Below are 23,847 nucleotides of genomic sequence, written 5' to 3'. Positions count from 1 at the left end.
CTAGTAGAATACTTAAGAGTCCATTAAAGTGCTTATATGATCGATGTATCTAGCAAAGGATCTTGAAGGCCTTAAAGTTGTGAAAGAAAGAAAGTGTGAAAGCGTGTCAAGTCTCGTTTGTCTAAGTGACCAGACTTTTGTGACAGTATGGGAGTAACTCGTAAGATATTAAGGCAACACACATACGCACCCACACGCACACGCACACGCAGACATCCACATGCAAACACACACACACACACACACAACACAAACAACATACACACACAGAGACACAAAGAAACACATATTTTTTGGTAAATTTAAGGAACATGAGATGGAGCTTAAGAAACTTATTGATGACGAAGTAAATGACAAGAAAAAGAAGAAAAGTATTGCACTAAAAGTCATAATCATTAAAGATATGGAGCTATAAAGTAGAGAGTGTCAAAGTAAAAGTAATGAATTAATGGAATTCTTGTTTAAAAAATTCAAGGAATTCGTAAAGCATGAATACAAAAATTCAAGTTCTAGAAGCAAACTGAAGAAAGTTCCTCACACATTCCTACATGTCATGATTGCGAATAGAAAGAGCAAATAAGACCAAATTCTCCTCAAAACCAGAGAAGAAACTAATATCAAAGAAAGTTCAAGAAAACCCCGAGAAACATAAAAAAAAGCATAGATGTCTTGGGATAACGATGATATGGAATCCTCATATAAGGAAGACACAAACATTTGTCTCATGGCAAATCATCAAAACAATGAGGTAACCTCGTAATTTTCTTATCAAGATTTATTTTGCATTTGTAAAAAGCAAAGAAAAGAAACAAGTAAATTAGAATAAATTATCTCAACCTCCAAAGAAACTATCTCTTCCGTTGAATTGAAAAATAAAAACATGTTTGAAAAAATAGAAACTCTTAGAGAGGGATAAGATGATCTAATTCAAAAAATTTCCTCCTCTCACAAAACCTTATATGAATCTATCAAGTGTGATCAAATGTAACATTTTGAAAAATAAAAGTTATTGATCTTCACAATACTTGATAAATCCACTAAAGGAAGACACAACTTGAATAATTTGTTAGGAAACTAAATAACGTATTACAATAAGGCCGGTCTTGGTTATGGACATAAGAACAATAACGAAAGCTTTAGTAACATTTGCAATGCAAACTCCACCTCCCATTGCAATACCTTGAAATGCAATTATTGTAATAAAGAAGGTCATATTGTCATGTTCTATTATTTTAAAAGGAAAGTCATGAGAGTAAATAAGGACATCCTCTTTCATACTTTTATAAAGAGCATTATGAACGTAAAATGAGGAAGACTCCATAATATGTATTCCACTAACATCAAAGGACCCAAAAATATTTGGATACCAAAGGTAGAAAAGGAAAATTATGGTGCAGATGATGATACCAACTGTCGCTCTTCAATTCACATATAAAAAGTATTAAATATCTTCTATTGTATGACTCCTACAAGGTAATAAATATCATTTCATGATAAAAACAAGACAAAATCATTGTTCTTTGATTTTTCGTAAGATCCCTAATCTTACCCTTTAGTTGTTCTAATTAATTAAAGCTTTATTGTACAAGTTGCTTAGTATTATGTAAGTTGTGTAACAAAGGTAATATAGTATTTTAAATTCTTCTATATGCATGGTCTTTAAAAGCCTTAATGTAAAGTAATTTTAAAAACTTCCTTCCAAAATATCACGAATATAGAAGAAATCATACATGCTACCTTTTGGTAAGCAAACCTCTAGTACGTAGAAGTAGAGGTTTTTAATTATGCAGGTATTACTGTAAAAATATCCTTGGAAGATGATGATATGGGTAAAGAAATATATCAAAGACAAGAGGAAGTCTGAAGTCCAATTGGAGAGACCAAAGTTGAAGAAGCCAACTTAGAGAATCAATGTCTAACTTGAGAATGGAGGACCATTAAAGACCATCCCATTCATAATCTTAATGGAGACATCTCTAAGGGAGTCACTACTCGATGATCCCTTAATAAAGTAGGTAAAATTGTGGCTTTTGTTTCAAAAATTAAGCAAAAGATAATCGTACATTGGTCTTTTGCCATGCAAGAAGAGTTAAATCAATTTGAACGAAATAACGTTTGGAAACTTATTCCGAAAGCTTTAGTTAATCTAGTGATTGGTACTAGATGGGTCTTTTGCGACAAGCTGGACGACGATGGAAATATTTTAATAAATAAAGCAAGACTCCCTATGAAAGGCTACAATCAATAAGAAGGATAATAGTTCAATTAACCATATGCTCCCTTGGCTAGATTAAAAGCCATAAAGATGTAATTGCTTTTATTTAGCATCATAAATTTCAAATTATTTCAAATGGATATGAAAGTTCTTTTCTAAATGGAACATCCAAGATGAAGTGTATGTTGACTAGTCTCTAGGTTTTATCAACTCGACCTTTTCGGATCATGTCTTGAAGCTTAAGAAAAAACTATACGAACTTAAACAAGCTCTTAGAGCTTGGTAAGACCGTCTAAGCAAATTCTTGCTTAAAAACAGGTTCCAAAGAGGACAAGTTGATAAAACTCCCTTTATCAAGAAAACCGAACATGACATCTTATAAATTCAAATTTACATAGATAATATCATATCCAGTGCTACTAACAAATCCTTTTGTATGGTATTTTCTGAAATGATCCAGAATGAGCTCGAAATATCAATGATGGGGGAGCTTCGGTATTTCCTAGGACTTCAAATCCATCTGACTAAAGAGGGAACCTTCATAACTCAAGTTAAATATTATAAATCACTTTAAAAAGGTTTAACATAAAAAAGTCCTAAGTAATAACAACCCAAATGTCAACTTCATGCAACTTCGACAAGGATGAAAATGGAAAACCAGTTGAAGAAAGCAAATATCGAGGTATGAAAGTCTCTCTTCTCTATATCACAACATCTCGTCTTGGTATCATGTATGTTGTTTGTCTCAGTGCTAGTTTTTCAAGCATCCCCGGAGGAATCACATATCAGTACGGTAAAAGACATCATGATATATTTGTCTGCCACAAAAAAAATAGGTTTATGGTACCCAAAGGGAGTAGATTGTTACTTATTTGGATACACCAATTCTGATTTCGCTAGGTGCAAAGTTGGATAGGAAAAGTACCAGTGGTACGTGTCATATACTTGGGAACTCGCTTGTCTCAAGGCATATAAATAAACAAGCAATTATCGAGTTATCTACAACTGAGGAAGAATATTTCATTACGCATAGTTATTGTTCTTAGATTTATCTACATGAAATAATAACTCAATGATTATGGTGTTAATCTTGGAGTTTTCCCAAAAAGATGTGACAACACTAGTGCCATAAACCTCACTAAAAACCCGATTCTTCACTCTTGAGCTAAACATATTAAAGTTAGGCACTGCTTTATTAGGGATCATGTTGAAAAAGAGGAATGCATACTTGAACTTGTGTCATCATCTAATCAACTCGTAAATATTTTTACAAAACCTGTTCTTAAATAAAGCTTTTTTATAATAATAACCGAACTAGGAATTCTAAATAAATCATGAATGGATTAGTATTCTTATGTGCTTTTTATCTTCCTTCTTCCCTTTCTCAACTTGATATTTTTTTATCTATGTGCTTTAGTTGTTTTTACCTTTTTTTTATTATGACAAAGGGGGTGAAATATACTCTTAGGGGGAGTAGAATATACTCTCTATTCATTTGAGGGGGGAGTTTAACTACTCAAATTATATATTTACCTGTTTCCATTTACCACATCCATAAGAGATGCATTGTCATTATAAAAAAAGGGGAGAATATGGATATATGTGCTTGCAGGTTCCTGCTGATAACTGTCCTAGAGTTTTGTCGATGATAACACCAATGATTGTTAAAGTCAATGGTAATAACTTTCCAACTCTCTCATGATGGTGATAAAACTTTAAGACATCTAAAGCCACATCTGGTAGAATACTTAAGAGTCCATTAAAGTTCTTATATGATTGATGTATCTAGCAAAGGATCTTGAAGGCCTCAATGTTCTAAAAGAAAGTGTGAAATCTCACCTAGTCGTGTTTGTCTAAGTCACCCAAATTTTGTGAAAGTAAGGGAGTAACTCTTAAGATACTAAGGCAACACATACTTACACTGTAGCGGGGTATTCGTTACCATTAGAGATATTGACTAAATCTAAGGTAAACCATACAAGTCGAGTCGCCACCGCACTTCTATTTATCCAAAGGAATGGTTAGAAAGCCAACAAAAACCTAAAAGTTTTATCGAATCAAAATCTAGTAAAAATGTCAGAGATCTGGGTAAGGGGGTTGGTTATGCAATGGGAAGGTTTTAAGCACCCAAAACATCCTAGGTACTCCTAGGGAGCCCTTTTCATAAGTGTTGTTCTAGTCTAAAGGGTGTAGCTATATCTAAAGTACTATTTACTGAAAGGAAGGTTAAAAGAAAATGAATCGCAAGGATGTCGCATCCACTGCCTACGTATCTCATCTGAGTATGAGAATCAGAGTCTTCGTAGCTCGGCTACCGGGTTAAAGAGAAGTGTGCTCGGTAAGACGTCGCGTCTTATGCCTACTGTCATACCCCGATTTTGATCCTGAATTTTTTCCATTTTTTCATTTTTCATTTGGCACTTGGCCTAAGGTTCATTTGCATACATTCATGACCAAAGGCAACCGTCCATTCCCAAATCCATATTTTTTGTTAAACATTGGTCATTGTCTAGGCCTTTTTGATCATGGTGCTTTTGATTATAAAATGGATTCTAATTATTTGACTTTTTATTTTCAATTTGATTTTAATTTCAAATTAAGTCTAATTCCAAATTTCAATTTAATCTTAATTGTGTTTTACTAATGATTCAAACTCTAATTGATTTCCAAATAAATGTTAGAATTTGACATCAAAGTAGTTTTAACAAATTATAGATTTAATTTGATTTTAATTGGTTTTTATTTTATTTTTTATTTTTGTAAATTGATATTTAGATTAGTTTTGGATTATTTCTAAAAATCCATATCCATTTTATAACCAAACACCCATTTCAAATCAAGGTTCAACCAAATTTTCATCCATTCATTAATACCATACATTCATTTTTCAATTTCAGACTATAACAATTACAATCCAAATTCACACGGCCTATGATCATATTCCGAACCACAATAGCTCCATGATAACATCCATCCTACCACAATCGTAACAGAGCAACATTAAGTACATAGAATTTCAACATTAACAAGCCAACGCTCCTTATTAACCAACAAGCCTTCAAAGGACCTTCATTCTGACCTCACACAACTGAGAAACATTTTCTAACTTACCAAAAACCTACACAAAAGAAAACCTTCCAACCACTTCAATAACATGCATAAACTTTGATATGAATATACACTAACAGAGGCGACAAACAGAACTTTTTAATGACAACTCCAACTTATAAAAACCAACAATTACAACAGAATTCAGATAACCGAAACGACCCTGCAAAATTTTTATAACCGAAAATCTCTAACGATCCCTCATAGAAATATATCAGAACCTTCAAAGAATTACACAAAGACCAACCAAATTGAAAACTTGAGAAGAGAATCCCAACTGTTAGCAGACTGGGCATAACAGAAATAACTGGAAAAAAACCTCAGAATAAAAGCACAATGACTTCTTCACCATAACAGATTTTTTTAATCTCCAAAGCACTCATAATAACCTTACAATCAACCTTAAATATTGATCCAATCTTCAACAATTGATAACCGGTTTTTCCAACTGAGTTTCTAACAGAATTCAATTTCAATTCAACCAATAGCCTCTCCTACCTGAACCAATCTGCAATCCGGTCATTTAACATACCTCGAACCTGCAGTGGAAACGTGTTACAAAAGTATAACCAACCATCAATCAAAAGCTACAAACTTCTAATGAATTATGCTTTGTCCTACCACCTTTGTCGGAATACCACGGAGTTCACCACCAAACGAACCGGATAGATCGCTTCTGCAGTTTTGTTTTGAATGCGTGAAGACATCGCATTCTGGTTAACGTTACGGGGTTACACGATGCTATCATACTTGGGTTGACAGCACGATGGAGCTGTAAGATTGAGAAAAGAAGAATTCGTCATGTTTATACTGAGGGGATTACACCGACAAATTAATGGCTTAAATGTTTCTTACAAAAGGGATACGAAGGAAACATATCTGTCATTAAAAATGGTGTTCAATTTCGCTTTTAGCGAACATTGTGATGCAGGATATACACAAGAGTTGAAATTCTGTCAGCAGCATCCCATTGCCAAACCTACAACCCAGTTTCAGTTTTCGAAAGCAGTAGCTATTCCTCAGTTGAGAACTCCAACTTTGAGTTACCTTGATCCCGATAAGGCATCCTCGCAATAAACGCCAGAAGCCTCTCACTGCTACTTGTTTACAGAAATATTTGACCATGTCAGACCATCAAAACGGAAGTGCACAAGCTTCCAATGGAAAATCTAATGCAGCTGGTTCGGCCCATGCTATTGATCTGACTACGTTTCAAACCAGACTGAATTCATTCTATAATCATTGGACTGAAGCCATAGCCTTTTTAACTGGCCAAATCCTGCACGGTATCAAAGATAACAATTCCAGCATAAATTAATCAAATATATACACATGAAAAGCATGAACAAACACCTACTTTTTGTTGTTAAGTCGTCACATCCTGTACGAACATCCATCCAGCTTTGGAACAAATAATTTCACAGTTGCACTCACACTGTTTGAAATTGGGCCCTGTTCATGATTAACTTCATTGTTACCAAGCTCAATTGTCGCCTGTTATGCTTCTTGCTGCAAGGGCTTTCAGGATTGAAAACCAGGATGCCAAAACATCCACCTCTCCGACCACAACTTAAAGTATCAACAACTGAAATTGTTGAATTTTCATGAATATTATGATGTCATAAGTAGAGTAAATAAGAAGTTATTAATCTAAACTTGTGAAGAAAATTACCTCAGCATCCATGTTCACAAATGAGAAGCAGTGTTACAGAAAAAAGTGAAGACTGAAATTACCTGAGGAATCAAAAGAAGGAAATGCGGAGACAACCAACCAAGTGTCAGAAAGAAATCACACAGGAAAGAAAATGGAGAATTCTGGAAAATCCATCAACAACATCGTGAGTAAAAGTAGTAGCACGCTTTTGAATCCATGGATACTTCACTATCAGAAACTCGCTCTCGAATTCAAAATGCCCTCTCTGCCTGAGCTTGTTCAAGCAACCTGTTTTGTCTCCTTGCAACCACTTGGTCTGCAGTTCCTGTATGTCATATGGTTTGACGATCAGTTCTGAGTATGCTCTCGGTAACACCAAATACGCTCAAATAGATTTAAGGCATGTGATAAATTCAAAGCTTTATGGTGCAAGTATAGACTTGGTTGAAGTTGCGGTTATCCTGCCAAAACAACAACAGACAATGTCAAATTGTTACAAAATCATACACAATATAGCATTGGAGGTTGGCATTTCGCCAAATACATTAACTGCAAATATCAATTTGCAGGAAGGTTATATGGCCCCTGATGTGCAACACAAAATAGTCAGTTGGCTAAAAGCCCATGCGTATGCTGGGGCATTTCACAAAGGTTACAGGAATATTCACTGCAGTAAAAAACATAGTCATTAGTCAAAGCTGTAGAATTTCAGAAAAATACCTCAAAATGGAATGGAGACAAAGTAAGAAAAAAAAGCATAAGTTCAGAATACCTTTTCTAAATCCAAGCATCCAAAAAGACCGATACAGACTGAGCCCACCGAAAGGATGTTGGCAGATACCTGTTTCAATCCACCATACAACAATCCCCAAACCCTAATTTGTTGGACATAAATAGAGGGAGAAGAGAATCAATGAAGGAGGGAAAAAACTTAAAAACGAAACCCTAAGGACGAAAAATTGGAGGCGGACAAAAACTCCACCAAGAACCCTAATCCATAAATCCAAAAGAAACCGGTATTTGAAGAGGCGAAGGGAGAGGATTCGATCATTACCTGAGCCGTCGTCGTCGCCGAAGGTGAGCTTTTACTTGAGTCTCTTTGAGAACCATAAATTTGTGCATTTCTTGGAAAAGGGATGAGCGATTGTGAGAGAGAACCTGATGAATGATTGAGGGTGAGAGAGAGGGTTAAGGTTGAGGACGTGATTGAGCGAGCGAAGGTTGAGGATGAATGATTGAGGGTGAGAGAAACGTGAGGTTGAGAGCGAGAGAGAGATTCGTTGAGAGCGAGAGAGAGATTCGTTGAGGGTGAGAGAAACGTGAGGTAGAGAGATTCTGAGAATGAATTTGGGAGGGGGACGATGAGTTCTGGGATGTTTGCATCCTCACTCTTCATTTTTTTATTATTTAATCTTTATTAACTAGACCGTTAAATCCATTTAAGTGTCCATTTAGTTTCCCATAGTTGGTCATTAATTTTGGCTTATGGGTAATCGTAATACATTCATGTTTATCTCCACCAATTAACTTCTCTTTTGAAAACCCAACAGACTACTTCATTTTAGTTTTTATTTTCTTTTTAAAAAAAATTTATTCCAATCTGTTCTGGTTTATATACCCAAGTGTTTGTTGTAAATAATAACTCATCATAAATGGTCTAGTGGAGAGAGGGCAGTTTCATGGTCTTTAGTGGAGTGGGTTCAATACCCATATATAGCATTTTATTTCTTTTAGCATTCATTTTTTTTCATGTTCATGTTTTAGTATAATTTCTCTCATACTCATAGTTTCATTATTATTTAGTAACACAAATTTGGTTTCTTTTAATTTCATCATCCATTCAAAACCCGCTTTAAACTATTAAAATCACATTTTTCTCGATTCAAGGTCGAGCCCATTTCCATACCCTTGTAAGTCGATTGCTTTTTAAGCATCGCCATCAACCTCACATAGCTTACTCTTGGGCTTTCTTACAATGAGTCAGTTCTCTTGCACTTGCACTCATGCATTGCATTATTTGTTGTTTGGGCCCGATTTAATTATTTCATGATTTTGAATCCCCATTTGACAAAATGTACCCCACTCCCCCGATGTGTAATAATTTTTGTACTGTTTTATTTCTTTATTTGTTTGACTGTTTAGTTAGATACTAACACAAGAATAAAATCAACCATTTCCAAAAAATACAAAAATAATAACTCGATCCAACGTCGAGTATTTTCTCAATAAACAAATCAATTCATTTCTCCCTCCTATTCTATTCCATTTCTTTCAAACTTTCATCAAACGCTTGATTCAACGTCAAGCCATTTTTTCTGATAAAAACTCAAAAAATATTAATTTATAGTTAAGACCTTTTCAATAAGATGGAAGTGGAACGTGGTGTATACCGCGCACTCCTGAGACTAGGATTCGAGATGTATATCTCGCCAATCCTAGCTCTCGCCATCATCCAAATTTATCCACTTTGTTTTCTCTCAAATACTCATTCAAATTTCTCTTAAACGTCCATCAATACTTGATCTAGGGTCAAGTCATTTTCACAACAAAACTCAAAATACCTAATTCTTATTTAACACTTTTTTGAATAAAGGTGGAAATGGAACATGGTGTATACCGTGCACTCCTGAGATTAAGATTCGAGACGTATGCCTCGCCTATCTTAGCTCTCGCCATCGTCTAAAATTGTCAATGAGGTTTCTTCAAACCCTTTCTCAATCAAATTCCAAAATACTTAATTCCTATCTTAACCTCTTTCAATAAAGATGGAAATGGAACATGGTGTATACCGTGCACTCCTGAGGCTAGGATTCGAGATGTATATCTCGCTCATCCAAGTTCTCGTCATCACTCAAAATATATCCAACTAATCAAACTCTTTTTCGCCGCTGTGCGATTAATCAAAAACCGTTTTCATAAACGAAAGGTATCTTGTCTTAAGTGATACAAAACAATGTTTCGGCCACGATTGTTGAGTCGAGATAAGTGACGCTTTTCCGAATGTAGATTTATAAATCCGTTCGATGTGTGGTATGCATCCACTCCTCATCTGTTTTGGGTAAAACAATGTTTTCGTCGAATAATACAATATAGCTTTCACTAAAATTGACCAACAAACATTTTTCTACCCAGAACTACGTAAGCCTTGATTTCTCTTTTTGAGATACGTAGGAGTAGGATTTTTAAATCTTGTCAGGCCCACTAATAAAAAACTTAGGTTTAGTCCTTCGTCAAAAATCCAAAAACATTCTCTTCTCATCCTTTCTTTCCTTCCCACCTAATAATTCGAAAAGCCTAATATTTTAACTAACACTAACGCACACAACTGACCTAATGGTTCCCGTTGAGTACAACGGACGTGAGGGGTGCTAATACCTTCCCCTCGCGTAATCGACTCCCGAACCCTGATATTGGTTGCGATGACCATATCTTATCCTTTCTTTTTGTCTTGGGTTTTATCGATATTTCCCCTTTCCTTTTTAGGACTAAATAAAGTTCGGTGGCGACTCTGTTCAGTCCATCATTGCGAGCGTGCGATCGCGCTTCGCTTTAAAGTCGTATCCCCATTTTTCGAGGTACGACAGATGGCGACTCTGCTGGGGAAGACAATCATGCCCCTAAGTGAGTCAAGCCTGGTTAGGACGTTTGTGTGCCTTTGTTTGTTTAATTGTGTGGCTTTTCCTTATTTATTGCTTTTTATTATCTTGATATATCTGTTGAATTTTGGTTCTATTGTGATTGTTGGTACTTGGGTATTTGATTGCAAACCAGGTGGGAAAGACTCTACACCCGAGTCTAGAGTGAAAAAACATAAGATAGGACGATGGTTGAGTAGTACGGACTCCCGAGGTGAATACTTCGTAAGAGTCGGTACGAGAACCTCACTTAGAGTATATTCTTTTGCAAATATTGTCGCCCGAGGTGTATACCTCGTAAGCATCGATGTTTCAAAGGGGTCCATGACTCTAAGGACCTTTTAGAACATTGAACCTTTGGCCAACTAGAAATGATGGTTGCGTAGTATGGATTCCCGAGGTGAATACTTCGTAAGAATCGATACGAGAACCTCGCTCAGAATAGATTCCCTAGATGGAGTTGATGACCGGAAAGTATTTTCCGTAAGCGTCAAACAGTCTTTTGAATCCATGACTCTGAGTATCCTGTCTAGAACCCAGTCGATGGTTGCGTAGTACGGACTCCCGAGGTGAATACTTCGTAAGGGTCGGTACGAGAACCTCACCCAGAATAGATTCCCTTGATGGAGTTGACGACCGGAAAGTATTTCCCGTAAGCGTCAAACATTCTTGTGAATCAATGACTCTGGGCATCCTTTGTAACAAAGCCCTAGATCATACCCGGTGAGAACCCCGTTTTGGAAAAGCAATCAAATTTATCCATACCTCGGACCTTTGAACCTATCCAAAGAAAAAAAAAACATTGCATCCATTCATTCATCGCATACGCATAAAAAGCAAAACTCTTAGTTTGTTTCGCATTATTTCAGGAATCCAAGACTTGTTAGCAAGATGAATCCTGAGAGAAGAGGCACTTTTCAGTTCAAATACAAGAACGTGGACCTTACCAGCCTGCAGAAGTTGAGTGCCAAAATAACACCAATCAAACTCAACAGCTTTGTACAAAACTATGGAAGAATTCTGGACATCCTAAATGAGAAGATGGACATGATGATCGCAGTGACTATTGCTCATTTCTATTATCCACCTCTACGTTGTTTCACGTTTTCTGACTTCCAGTTGGCTCCTACTTTGGAGGAGGTTGAGAGGATCATAGGCCGGAATTTGAAGGATCATAATCCATTTCCTAAGCTCGATGAAGATATTCCTCCCAAGAGGATAGCTTCAGCTTTGGGTCTGAAAGTTTCTGAAGTCGTGGACAATTGGGATGTGAAAAGACCCTTCAGTGGTTTTTCCATGAAGTTCTTGGAAGATCAGGCCAAGAAGATGGAAAAAGAAGGGAATTGGGAAGCCTTTTATGTTGTGTTAGCCGTGTTGGTATATGGGATAGTTCTCTTCCCAAATATTGACCATTTTGTGGACCACCTGGCAGTGAGAATTTTCCTCTCTAGTAACCCTGTACCGTTCCTCTTGGCAGATCTCTACTACACTCTCCATGATCGTCATGAGAAGAAGGGAGGAATCGTCTTATGTTGTGCGCAGTTGTTGCATGCCTGGTTTAGATCCCATATGCCCGAAGAAGGTCCTTTTGTCTCAAAGGAACTCAAGCCCTTCCAGAAGTTAGCTTCCCTCACCTCCAGTCATGTTAAGTGGTATATCAGGGATTGGGAAACTGAGAATGTGATTGTCAGCATTGGAGACTTCCCCAATGTGCCTTTGATAGGAACCAAGGGTTGCATCAACTATAACCCGGTGTTATCTCTGAGGCAGCATGGGTACCCTATGAATGGCCCTCCAAAAATTGAAGCTTTAGAGCCTTTCATATTACATAGTGTTGAAACAGATCATCCCATGGTGAAAAAGATCAAGAGGTCTTGGCAAGCAGTTATCAGAAAAGGTAAGGAGTTGGGTAAGAGAAATGTCATTGCCCAAGAGCCTTACACTTGTTGGGTTAGAGAGAGGGTTCAAATGATTAAACTCCCTTTTCCATTTGATCCTTCTATCTATCCATTGGTTCCTGAGTCAGAACCCATATTGCCTGAAGATGTAGAGAAGCTCAATGCCCGTATCAAGGAGTTGGAGTTGGAAAATACTGATTTGAGAATCAAGTTTGGCCGAGTCTCGATGGAGAATGGGAACTTGAAAGACGATCAACAAAACAAGGACAAAGAGCTTGAAATCTCCAACAAAAGAGCTAGAGAGTCTGAAGCAAGGAGAGAAAAGTTTGGACAAGCGCTCTATAGAACTAAATCTGTGTTCAAATCAAAGGAAGAGGAGTTGGATAGAGCTCTACTCCGGATCCAAAAACTCAACAAGACCCTGGAACTGACCCTTGAAATGAAAAGGGAAGCACGGCTGATTTCTGAGATTCGTACTCGTGAACTGGAGAATACCATTCAGAAATACAAGGATGCTCTGGAACGCGAGAAGCTGAAGACTGAAGAGTCGGAAAGAGTTTGCACACGGCTGAAATATCATTTGGAACGAGCCGATGCTAGAATCCAGGCACTTGAAGGTGGGGATCAGGATGCTGCCTATATGGTGTTGCTAGGTGAATGCAGATATTGGAGAAACCTCTATAGGGACATAGAGGTGACCAAGGCTGAAGACTTACGCATCATCTAAGACCTCCAAGGACTTTACACTGAGTGGAAGGGCAAATTTCTGAGGCTGTCCCGATTTGCGAGTTCCATCATGCAAGAGCTACCTGAGAAGCTGCAAGAAGCTGATTGGTGCATGTGTCCAGAGAACACCCCGCATCAAGTCTTTAATTTCATTAAGTTTTGTAAGGCAATGTTAGAAGGGTTAACTACCGACCTTGCTACGGTTCGGAAAGCCCATATGCCATGAGCACGTTGTTTGTATTTGAACTTTGATATGAGATTAATGAAAATCGCTTTTGAGATTCATTTTATTGTGTTTCATTTCCTTATTATTTTAAATATTTGTGAACAAGTGTTGTGACATTTTTGAAATGAATGATTGAAACTAACCAAGAGTTTTGCAAACAAAATGCATCCATACATGCATTTTCAAAATAGAGTCTCATTCTGTCCTTTCTTCCTCCAGTTTCACGCTGAATTTTCAACACCAGTATAATACTCGTGCCAGAGCAAGACAGAGAATGGCTGAACAAGAACAAGAATTGGAGCGAGTGAGCTCGGAGCTCGAAGACCTACGTGGAAACATGGGTCAAGTCATGGAGATACTACAGGTCATCAGGGCAAAGTTGGACGCCCAAGCGACGGTCATTTCAGAAATCGCCGGTCCCACGATTGAACCCCAACCTGCAAGGGCAGTACCAACAACCTGGCCAACCTATGGTTTACCTCCCGGTTTCACACCTACAGTTGAAGGCGCCCCTGGTTTTGCACAACCCGCTCAGCAGACGGCTCCTCTACCGACCATCAATGAAAATCATCCAGTGGTCCACACGTTCGTACCTCCTCTCGTTCGTGCACACGTGCAACCCTACTTTGAGGATCAACAACATGCTCTGGACTTTTCAGACGAAGATGAGGAAAGGCAGGAAGACATAAGAGGGATGAAGGAGAATTACCAGATGCTTGAGAAAAGATTGAGGGCTATGGAAGGTGACCAAGTTTTTGGTGCTACTGCTAAGGAGATGTGCTTAGTGTCAGGTCTTGTGATTCCTGCGAAGTTCAAGACCCCAAATTTCGATAGGTATGAGGGCCACTCGTGTCCTAAGAGTCACCTTATTATGTACTATCGAAAAATGGTTGTGCACGTGGAGGATGATAAACTTATGATACATTGCTTCCAAGACAGCTTGAGGGGTGCTCCCTCCAAGTGGTACTTAAGCCTTGATCAAAGTAGGATTCGTTGTTTCCAGGACTTATCTGATGCTTTCATCCAACATTATAAGTATAACATGGATATGGCCCCAGATAGGAGGCAATTGCTCAGCATGTCCCAGAAGAATAATGAGTCTTTTAAGGAATATGCACAACGATGGAGGGAAGTGGCCTCGCAAGTCGAACCACCCCTTGCTGAGAAGAAATTAGCAGATTGGTTCATGGATACAGTCAAACCTATTGTCATACCCCAAAATTTGCCCATTAATCTTGCAAGACATTTTTCAAGGCACTCCAACTTATTTTTCAAGGCATTGATCTTAAAGGAATAAAGACCCAGCACACAGGTGGTCAAATCCAGAAAATGGCTTAAAATGGCTTGCTCGCTAGGCGAGCAAAATCATTCGCCTAGCGAACCCTTCGCTGCACCACTCGCCTAGCGAAGCTTACGAATACCAGAAATTTTGGGCTTCATTCTGAGCCCATTAGGTCACAAAAATCATTATAAATACCAAGACCTCATTCAGAACCAGGGACGAAAAAAAAAACAGAAAGAAACGGACAGACAGAAACCCTAGCAGAAGCAACCGAGCAAACCTTGGAGGCTAACCAAGAGAATTCAGAGCAACCCTAAAGGAAACCCTGAAGGCAACTAATCTGCCCAAAGGTTACCTCCGCCCAACTCAATCCGACACCAACCCTAAGAGTGATCTGCCAATTCAACGGTGCAATTCAATTGCAAACAGGTTTTCTATATCTCTACTAATTTTATACTTCCAATTGGAAATTGCTAAATACATAAGGCATTGAATTTCTGAATGTATCTCCAGTTTTGCATGCGGTTTAAGTATATATGAATGTGCAAAATAATATCTTGAATGTTTAACCATGTAATTGCCGTAATGGATGCCATAGGATTTGGGAGCCTGCTGAAACCGTACTGCTGTTAAACTCAAAACCCGCAGCCGTTCGCTAGCACATCGCTAAGCGAACATGTAGCGAGTGTTCGCCCAGCCTTCGCTAGGCGAGGCAGCGGCGAACATGACAGTCGCTGTTTTTTCGTTCTGTTTTTATCTTTGCGCATCTGACCTGTTTTATTATAACCATGCATTGTTTACCTGATACTATTACTGATTTGTTTGGTGCAACCCTTGATTGCACCCCCATTTGGTATTCTGACCTGTTTGCTGAATGTTGTGAGGGCTCACATACTCCCGAAGAAGGTAGCTTGCTAGGTATTCCACTTTATTTGTGGGATACCCTTATGGAGATTCATCCTAATTACCTAACTGATTATAAAATATTGCCTTTGAATATGTGATCTTAGCCCTCTCTTTGTTGCCTTACGGTATTACGGTATTACGGTCATGTCCCGCAAATGTGGGGATACACTTAGCAAAGACCCTTCGATTAAATCATCATGTCCCTATAAAATAAATCATGGTCCCTCGGATGTTGCCTGCGAATATATGATTTTGTCCCTCGATGACCCGTCGTTGTAGCCTACGGTTAAATGATGATCGTCCCTTCGAATGCTAAGGTATCCTTACAAATGTTTCCTTCAATGACCAATCGATGACCCTACGATGTCCCTCACATCCAAAGGATAAAACTACTTACTTCTCAACAGTAAGGACAGTTTTACCCTCATAAGGATCGGAAATACCCATAAAGACCTCAGGCAGGTATAACTCTTAAATGCTGACTCACAACTAAAAATACTTTTTGGTCGCGACTTTATGAGTCGAATTTGGGGTACAAACTGCAAGTGCACAGTTCTATCGCGTAGTTTTAAAAGATATCGATCCCACAGGTGGTTTATTTCGCACCTTCCTCAATCAGTCTTGAAGAACGAGCAGAATTTGAAATGGTCTCAAAGGATAATGTCGCTCTCCCATTCAGACATCCGTTGGTGTCCCCAACCCAAGGAAAACGTTATCATCATTGACCGTTGTGGAGAGTTCCCTAACGTACCGCTCCTAGGAATAAGAGGAGGTATTACTTATAACCCGGCCTTAGCCCTACGTCAATTCGGTTGTGCTCAAAGAGATGGTCCACATGAAATAATTATCCAAGGCACTGTGTTTGACTATGACAATGATTCTCAAGGTCTCCGTCAAAGGTTCGTACGAGCTTGGGGCATGGTGAAAAGAAGCACTTTAGGACAGAAAAACTCTATTCCTATGGAACCTTATCTCAGATGGGTACGCGCAAGAGCTCGTGAACTTGTCATGCCATATCTTGCAGTCGGACCATAGATTGTTGAACCAGGAGTTGAAGGAGGTACTCCTCAGATCATTCCTTATCCAGATATGCCTACCGATGTTGAAGAATTGAAGAGATCCTGGATCCAGTTGAGAGAGGAAAGGGATACTTTTGAAGCCCAGTTCTGTGCTGAAAGGAAGAAAGTGTTAGAACTTACCAGCCGGCTTAATGAGGAACGAAGACTCAATGCATATCTTCGCCCAAAAAGAAGCCGTCCCTGGGAGACTTGAGCTTTCATTGTATTTTTTTTTATTTTGTTGTAATAAACGTTGCTTAAAGAAATTATTAATAAAAGTTCCTTTCTCGGTGCTTTACGCAAAGTTAAATTCCAAAAGTCCTTGAAAACATTTCATACATTGCATAGCATAACATAACATTGCATAACAGGTATTCCGAAGGATCAAAAAGAGGAGACAGAGAATGATTCAGAAGAAGAGAATGTTGATCTCTTCAACCCTGAGGACGACGATGAAGATTATGAGAATGAACAGTACTCTCCAAGAGATGGCAAGTACAAGTTGCTGGAAGAACGTATGCTAGCTATGGAGGGTCAGAAGGCGCCCGGTCTGGATTTCGAAAGCTTGGGTCTGGTCTCCGATGTGGCCATTCCTCGCAAATTCAAGATCCCCACTTTCACTAAGTACGATGCTGCGTCTTGTCCTCAGATGCATCTGAGAGCTTATGTGAGAAAGATTCAGCCTTATACCACTGATAGGAAGCTATGGATCCATTTCTTCCAAGAGAGTCTGGCTGGCACACAGTTGGAATGGTACTATCAGCTCGAGAGCTCTAACATCCGCACCTGGACTGATTTAGCAACAGCTTTCTACAAGCACTACCAGTATAACTCTGAACTAGCGCCTACTTGGCTACAGTTGCAGAATATGACTATGGGATCTAAAGAAGGCTTCAAAGAATATGCTCAAAAATGGAGGGATTTGGCTGGCAGAGTCAAACCCCCTATGACTGATCGAGAATTAGTGGACATATTCATGAGTACACTGACTGGCCCATTCTACAGCCATCTACTGGGAAGTTCTTCATCGGGTTTCACTGAACTTATATTGACAAGTGAACGTGTTGAAAGCGACATTCGAAGTGGAAAGATACAGGCGGCTACCTCTGCAAGCACCAAAAGGTCCTATCAGGGGAGGAACGAATCAAATGTTGTGTACGGTCAAAGGGGTCGTAACAAGAAAAATCGTGACCATACCATTGGAGCAGTTACGATTACAGCACCGCCATCTCAAAACTTCCAACACAGACAAGACAGGCCAAGAAGGCAGTTTACCAAGATCAATATGACTTTAGCACAGGCACTGCAGGGTATGCTAAAGGCAAATTTAATTACCCTCAGAGATCCTCCTACGAATCCCAACACTACTTCTCCTCGTTATAATCCCAATGCCAGGTGTGCATATCACTCCGATAGCCCCGGGCATGATACAAACAATTGTTGGTTGTTGAAGAATAAGATTCAGGATATGATCGACGCTGGAGAAATTGAATTTGATCCTCCAGAGACTCCTAATGTCATCACTGCACCTATGCCTAACCATGACAAGACTGTTAATGCTGTGGATGACAATTCTCACATTTCTAATGTAGCTGACTTAGCATCTCCTCTCCTGACCATCAAGAAGAATTTATTGCAAACTGGTTTATTTCCAGGTTGTGCTGAAAACTGCGATCTCTGTATACTCCGACCCAATGATTGCTTGAAGTTGAGAAATGGTATTCAACGGCTGATGGACGATCGTACAATTCTCTTCGAAAAGATTCCTAAGGTGGAAAACCCTATTGAAGAAATATCTGTGATTGCTAGGTCCAAAGTTCCAGTGAAGATTACCGCTACTAGAGTGCCTGTGAAGATTACTGTTGAGCCCAAGGTAGCTCCCCTAATCATTACTGCACCTGGCCCAGTACCGTACTCCTCAAGCAAAGCTATTCCGTGGAATTATGGAGGTGATGTTTACATCCATGGCGTAAAGCAAGTTGATAATTCTACTAATCCTAATGGCATTGTTGGGACTAGTAAAATTACTCGAAGTGGAAGGATCTTCTCTCCAGAAATCTCACCTCCTGCCCTTGAAACTCGAGGAAAGGAACCAGTCAACCCTTCTCAGTCAGAGACACCGGTCGAAGTTACTACCGAAGATGTTGCCAAACAAGAAATGGAAGAAGTGCTGAAAATCATCCGCAAGAGTGATTTTGATGTGGTAGAACAGTTGGGGCATACCCCGTCTAAGATCTCGATGTTATCCTTGTTGTTATCTTCTGAATCTCATGCCAACGCATTGATAAAATTCTTGAAGACCGCTCATGTACCTCAGGAGACATCTGTCGATCAGTTCAAAAATTATGTTGGTCACTTGGCTGTTGACAATGGCATAGGATTTTCCGATGCTGACCTGACACCAGCAGGAAAAAATCACAATAAAGCTCTGCATATCTCCATTGATTGTAAGGGGATCACTTTGTCTCATGTGTTGATCGATAATGGCTCTTCTTTGAACGCGCTACCGAAAGTTGTGCTCGATAAACTTGACTGTAAAAGCATTGAACTGAAACCTAGTGACGTTGTGGTGCGTGCTTACGATGGTGCGAAGAGCGTTGTCCACGGTGAAGTGGTTCTCCCTATCAAGATAGGACCTCAAGTCTTCAACACTACCTTCCACGTAATGAACATTCGTCCTGCCTATTCCTGCTTGCTGGGACGCCCTTGGATCCATGGGGCAAGTGTTGTAGCTTCGTCTCTCCATCAAAAGTTGAGGTATCCAATAAAGGGTAAGACCGTTACGGTGTGTGGGGAAGAAGAGTATATTGTCAGTAGTGTGCATACCTTCAGATACGTCGAGATGGATGGTGAATTCTTTGAGACTCCTTCTCAGTCATTTGAAGTAGTTCCTCCGACCAGTCCTGTCCTTAAGCCAACTTCCTGTGTGCCCAAGGTTATTCGTGCTCCTCCTGCTATGATTTCTCTGAAAGATGCTCAAGCCGTAGTTGAAGATGGTGGTCGTACTGGCTGGGGTCAACTGATCGATGTACCATACAAGTCTGATAGATTCGGCCTGGGATTTAGCTCTGAGAAGGTAGTCAAAGATGAGATTAATGTTATAGAAGATGCTGATAGCGATTGCGACTTAGATAGCTGGATCTTCCCAACAATTGGTGACGGACTCAATAATTGGAAGGCTGAAGACACTATCCCGATTTCCTTTAGTCAGGAGTAATTGTTTTTGTCTATTTTAGTGTTGCAAATTTTTAATTTTTACAATTGAACTTCTTAAAGCATTGTGTATATGCCCGGGGCACAATAGCTAATTTGTTAAGGGTTTTGTCATTTTCATAAGCATATTCACATTCAATAAATCAATGGACTTTTTGCATTCAAATATTGCGCTCTTTATCTTTCCTGTCCTCTTCCAAACAAGCTATGTTTTCTTACACACACTCACGTAACAAATTGCAGATCCATACCCACTCTGGATCCTGTTGATAATAGTTCTACTACTGTTCATTATGACTTTGAAAATCCAATCTACCAAGCCGAGGATGGAAGTGAGGAAGATTGTGAAGTACCTGGAGAGCTTGCCAGACTGTTACTGCAAGAAGAAAGGACTATACAGCCGTACGAGGAGTCAGTTGAAACTGTAAATCTGGGTACCGAAGTAGACAAGAAAGAAGTCAAAATAGGAGCCGGCTTGGAAAACAGTGTCAAAGGAAGATTGATTCAGATGTTACATGACTATGTAGAGATTTTTGCTTGGTCTTATGAAGACATGCCAGGACTGGATACTGATATAGTAGTGCATCGGCTGCCAATGAAGGAAGATTGTCATCCTGTTAAGCAAACGGTTCGTCGCATGCGTCCTAAAATGTCTGAGAAAATCAAAGCCGAGGTTATGAAACAATTTGATGCAGGTTTTCTGGCTGTTACTTCTTATCCTCAATGGGTTGCTAATGTGGTACCAGTGCCAAAGAAGGAACTAAGGTGCGAATGTGTGTAGATTACAGAGATTTAAATAAAGCGAGTCCCAAGGATGACTTTCCACTTCCGCACATTGATGTTCTGGTAGATAACACCGCTCAACACAAGGTATTCTCATTCATGGATGGATTCTCAGGTTATAACCAGATTAAGATGGCGCCTGAGGACATGGAGAAAACTATGTTTGTGACGCAATGAGGCACTTTCTGTTATAAAGTAATGCCATTCGGTTTAAAAAATGCAGGGGCAACATACCAGCGTGCTATGGTGGTTTTGTTCCATGATATGATCCATCATGAAATAGAGGTATATATGGATGACATGATAGCCATATCTCATACTGAAGAAGAACATCTCGATCATTTATACAAACTGTTTGAGAGGTTGAAGAGGTACAAGTTGAGATTGAACCCGAACAAATGCACCTTTGGAGTAAGATCCGGTAAGCTCTTGGGCTTTATTGTCAGTGGTAAAGGAATTGAGGTTGACCCGGCTAAGGTGAGAGCTATTCAAGAAATTCCAGTTCCCCGTACAGATAAAGAAGTCAGAGGTTTCTTGGGACGTTTGAATTACATTGCCCGATTTATCTCCCATTTGACTGCTACCTGCAAACCCATCTTCAAACTACTGAGAAAAAATCAAGAGATGATATAGAATGATGAATGTCAAGAAGCTTTTGACAAAATCAAGAAGTATCTCCAGGAACCTCCAATTCTGATACCACCAGTTGAAGGAAGACCTCTAATCATGTATTTGATCGTGTTGGAAAATTCAATGGGGTGCGTGTTGGGGCAACATGACGAGTCTGGTCGAAAAGAGCATGCCATATACTACCTTAGCAAAAAGTTTACCGACTGTGAAACAAGATACTCACTGCTTGAGAAAACTTGTTGTGCTTTGGCCTGGGCTGCTCGCCGACTAAGACAGTATATGTTGAATCACACCATTTTATTGATTTCTAAGATGGATCCTATCAAATATATATTTGAGAAACCTGCCCTCTCCGGAAGAATAGCAAGATGGCAGATGATTTTAACAGAGTATGATATCCAGTATACTACCCAGAAAGCAATCAAAGGAAGCGTGCTAGCTGATCATTTGGCTCATCAAGCGGTGGATGATTACCAATCTATGAATTTTGAGTTCCCAGATGAGGATGTCATGCTTGTCACTGATTATGAAGAACCTGGACCGGATGAAGGACCCGAACTGGGATCCCGATGGACTATGGTTTTTGATGGATCTTCTAATGCATTGGGCAACGGTGTTGGTGTTGTAATTATTTCTCCCAGGGGTTGCCATACACCTTTCACTGCTAGACTATGTTTTGATTGTACCAATAATATGGCTGAGTATGAAGCATGTATTTTGGGACTCAGAGCTGCTATAGACCTAAGAATCAAGTTTTTGAGTGTGTACGGAGACTCAGCATTAGTAATCAGTCAGATCAAAGGAGAATGGGACACTAAACATCCGAATCTCATCCCTTATCGAGAGCAGGTGTTGACATTAATCCTATACTTTGAAGAGATTACATTCGAACATATTCCACGAGAAGAGAATCAGTTGGCAGACGCATTGGCTACCATGTCATCCATGTTCAGAGTCAGATGGGACAGTGAAGCTCCCATGATCACCATTGAACGATTAGATGAACCAACATATTGTTATGAACTTAATACTGAGGGAGTAGAGGAGAAACCTTGGTTCCACGAAGTAAAAAGATATTTAGAAACTCAGGAATACCCTGAAGGGGCATCCATCAATGACAGAAAATTTCTGAGGAAGTTCTCCGCTAAATTCTTTTTGAGTAATGGAGTATTATACAAACGTAATCATGATTCGACTTTGCTTCGCTGTGTGGATAAAAAGGAAGCAGAAAAGATTATGGAAGACATGCATGACGGTATTTTTGGGACTCATTCTAGTGGACATACGATGGCCAAGAAGATTCTGAGATCAGGGTATTATTGGTCTACCATGGAAGCTGATTGCCACCATCACTCCAGAACCTGTCATAAGTGCCAGATCTATGCGGATAAAGTACATGTGCCTCCTGCTCCATTAAACGTGTTGACAGCCCCTTGGCCCTTTGCAATGTGGGGCATTGATATGATTGGAGAGATTAAACCTACTGCTTCTAACGGACATCGTTTCATTCTTGTTGCTATTGATTACTTTACAAAGTGGGTAGAGGCAACCTCATTTGCTTCCGTTACCAAGAATGTGGTGGCACGGTTCATCAAGAATAGTCTTATTTGTCGATATGGCATCCCTGAAAGAGTTATCAAGGACAATGGCACCAATTTGAACAACAAGATGATTACTGAACTCTGCACGCAGTTCAAAATAAAACACCATAACTCTTCTCCGTACCGGCCAAAGATGAACGGCGCCGTAAAGGATGCTAATAAGAATATCAAGAAGATCATACAAAAGATGACAGTAACGTACAAAGACTGGCATGAGATGTTACCGTTTGCTCTCCATGGTTATCGCACTTCAGTGCGCACTTCGACAGGGGCAACTCCGTTCTCTTTAGTCTACGGAATGGAAGCCGTTTTACCAGTGGAAGTTCAGATTCCCTCTCTAAGAATCATGAAAGAGGCGGGCTTAGATGAAGATGAATGGATTCAGACTCGACTCGATCAGATAAATTTGATTGATGAGAAGAGACTTGCGGCTGTTTGTCACGGGCAGATATATCAGAAGCGCATGACCCAGACATTTAACAAAAGAGTCAAGAGACAGGTGTATCAAATTGGCGACTTGGTAATAAAGCGTATCATTCTACCACAAGGTGATCCCAGAGGCAAATGGACTCCCACATACGAAGGACCATTTGTAGTTAAGAAGGTATTCTCTGGTGGAGCCATGATGCTTGCTACAATGGACGGCGAAGATTTCCCGCATCCTGTGAATGCGGACATAGTTAAAAAATACTATGCATAAAAGAGACCCGCTAGGTCGACGTATCTAGGCAAAAGTAAGGGCATCCCGGCGAACCAAAAGGGTTCGGGCAAAAATTAGGGATAAACATATAAAAATGTACACCCGGCAAGTCGAAAACCTGAAAAGGCGGCTTGGGCAAAAAAGGGTATCCTGGTGGACTGAAAACCTGAAAAGGCGGTCCAGGCAAAAATTAGGGATTAAAGCGTATGACT

The sequence above is a fragment of the Lathyrus oleraceus genome, chromosome 4, assembly GCF_024323335.1.
Source record: "Lathyrus oleraceus cultivar Zhongwan6 chromosome 4, CAAS_Psat_ZW6_1.0, whole genome shotgun sequence".
Taxonomy (NCBI): Eukaryota; Viridiplantae; Streptophyta; class Magnoliopsida; order Fabales; family Fabaceae; genus Lathyrus; species Lathyrus oleraceus.
The sequence above is the reverse complement of the archived record's forward strand: the minus strand, read 5'-3'. Positions refer to the sequence as shown.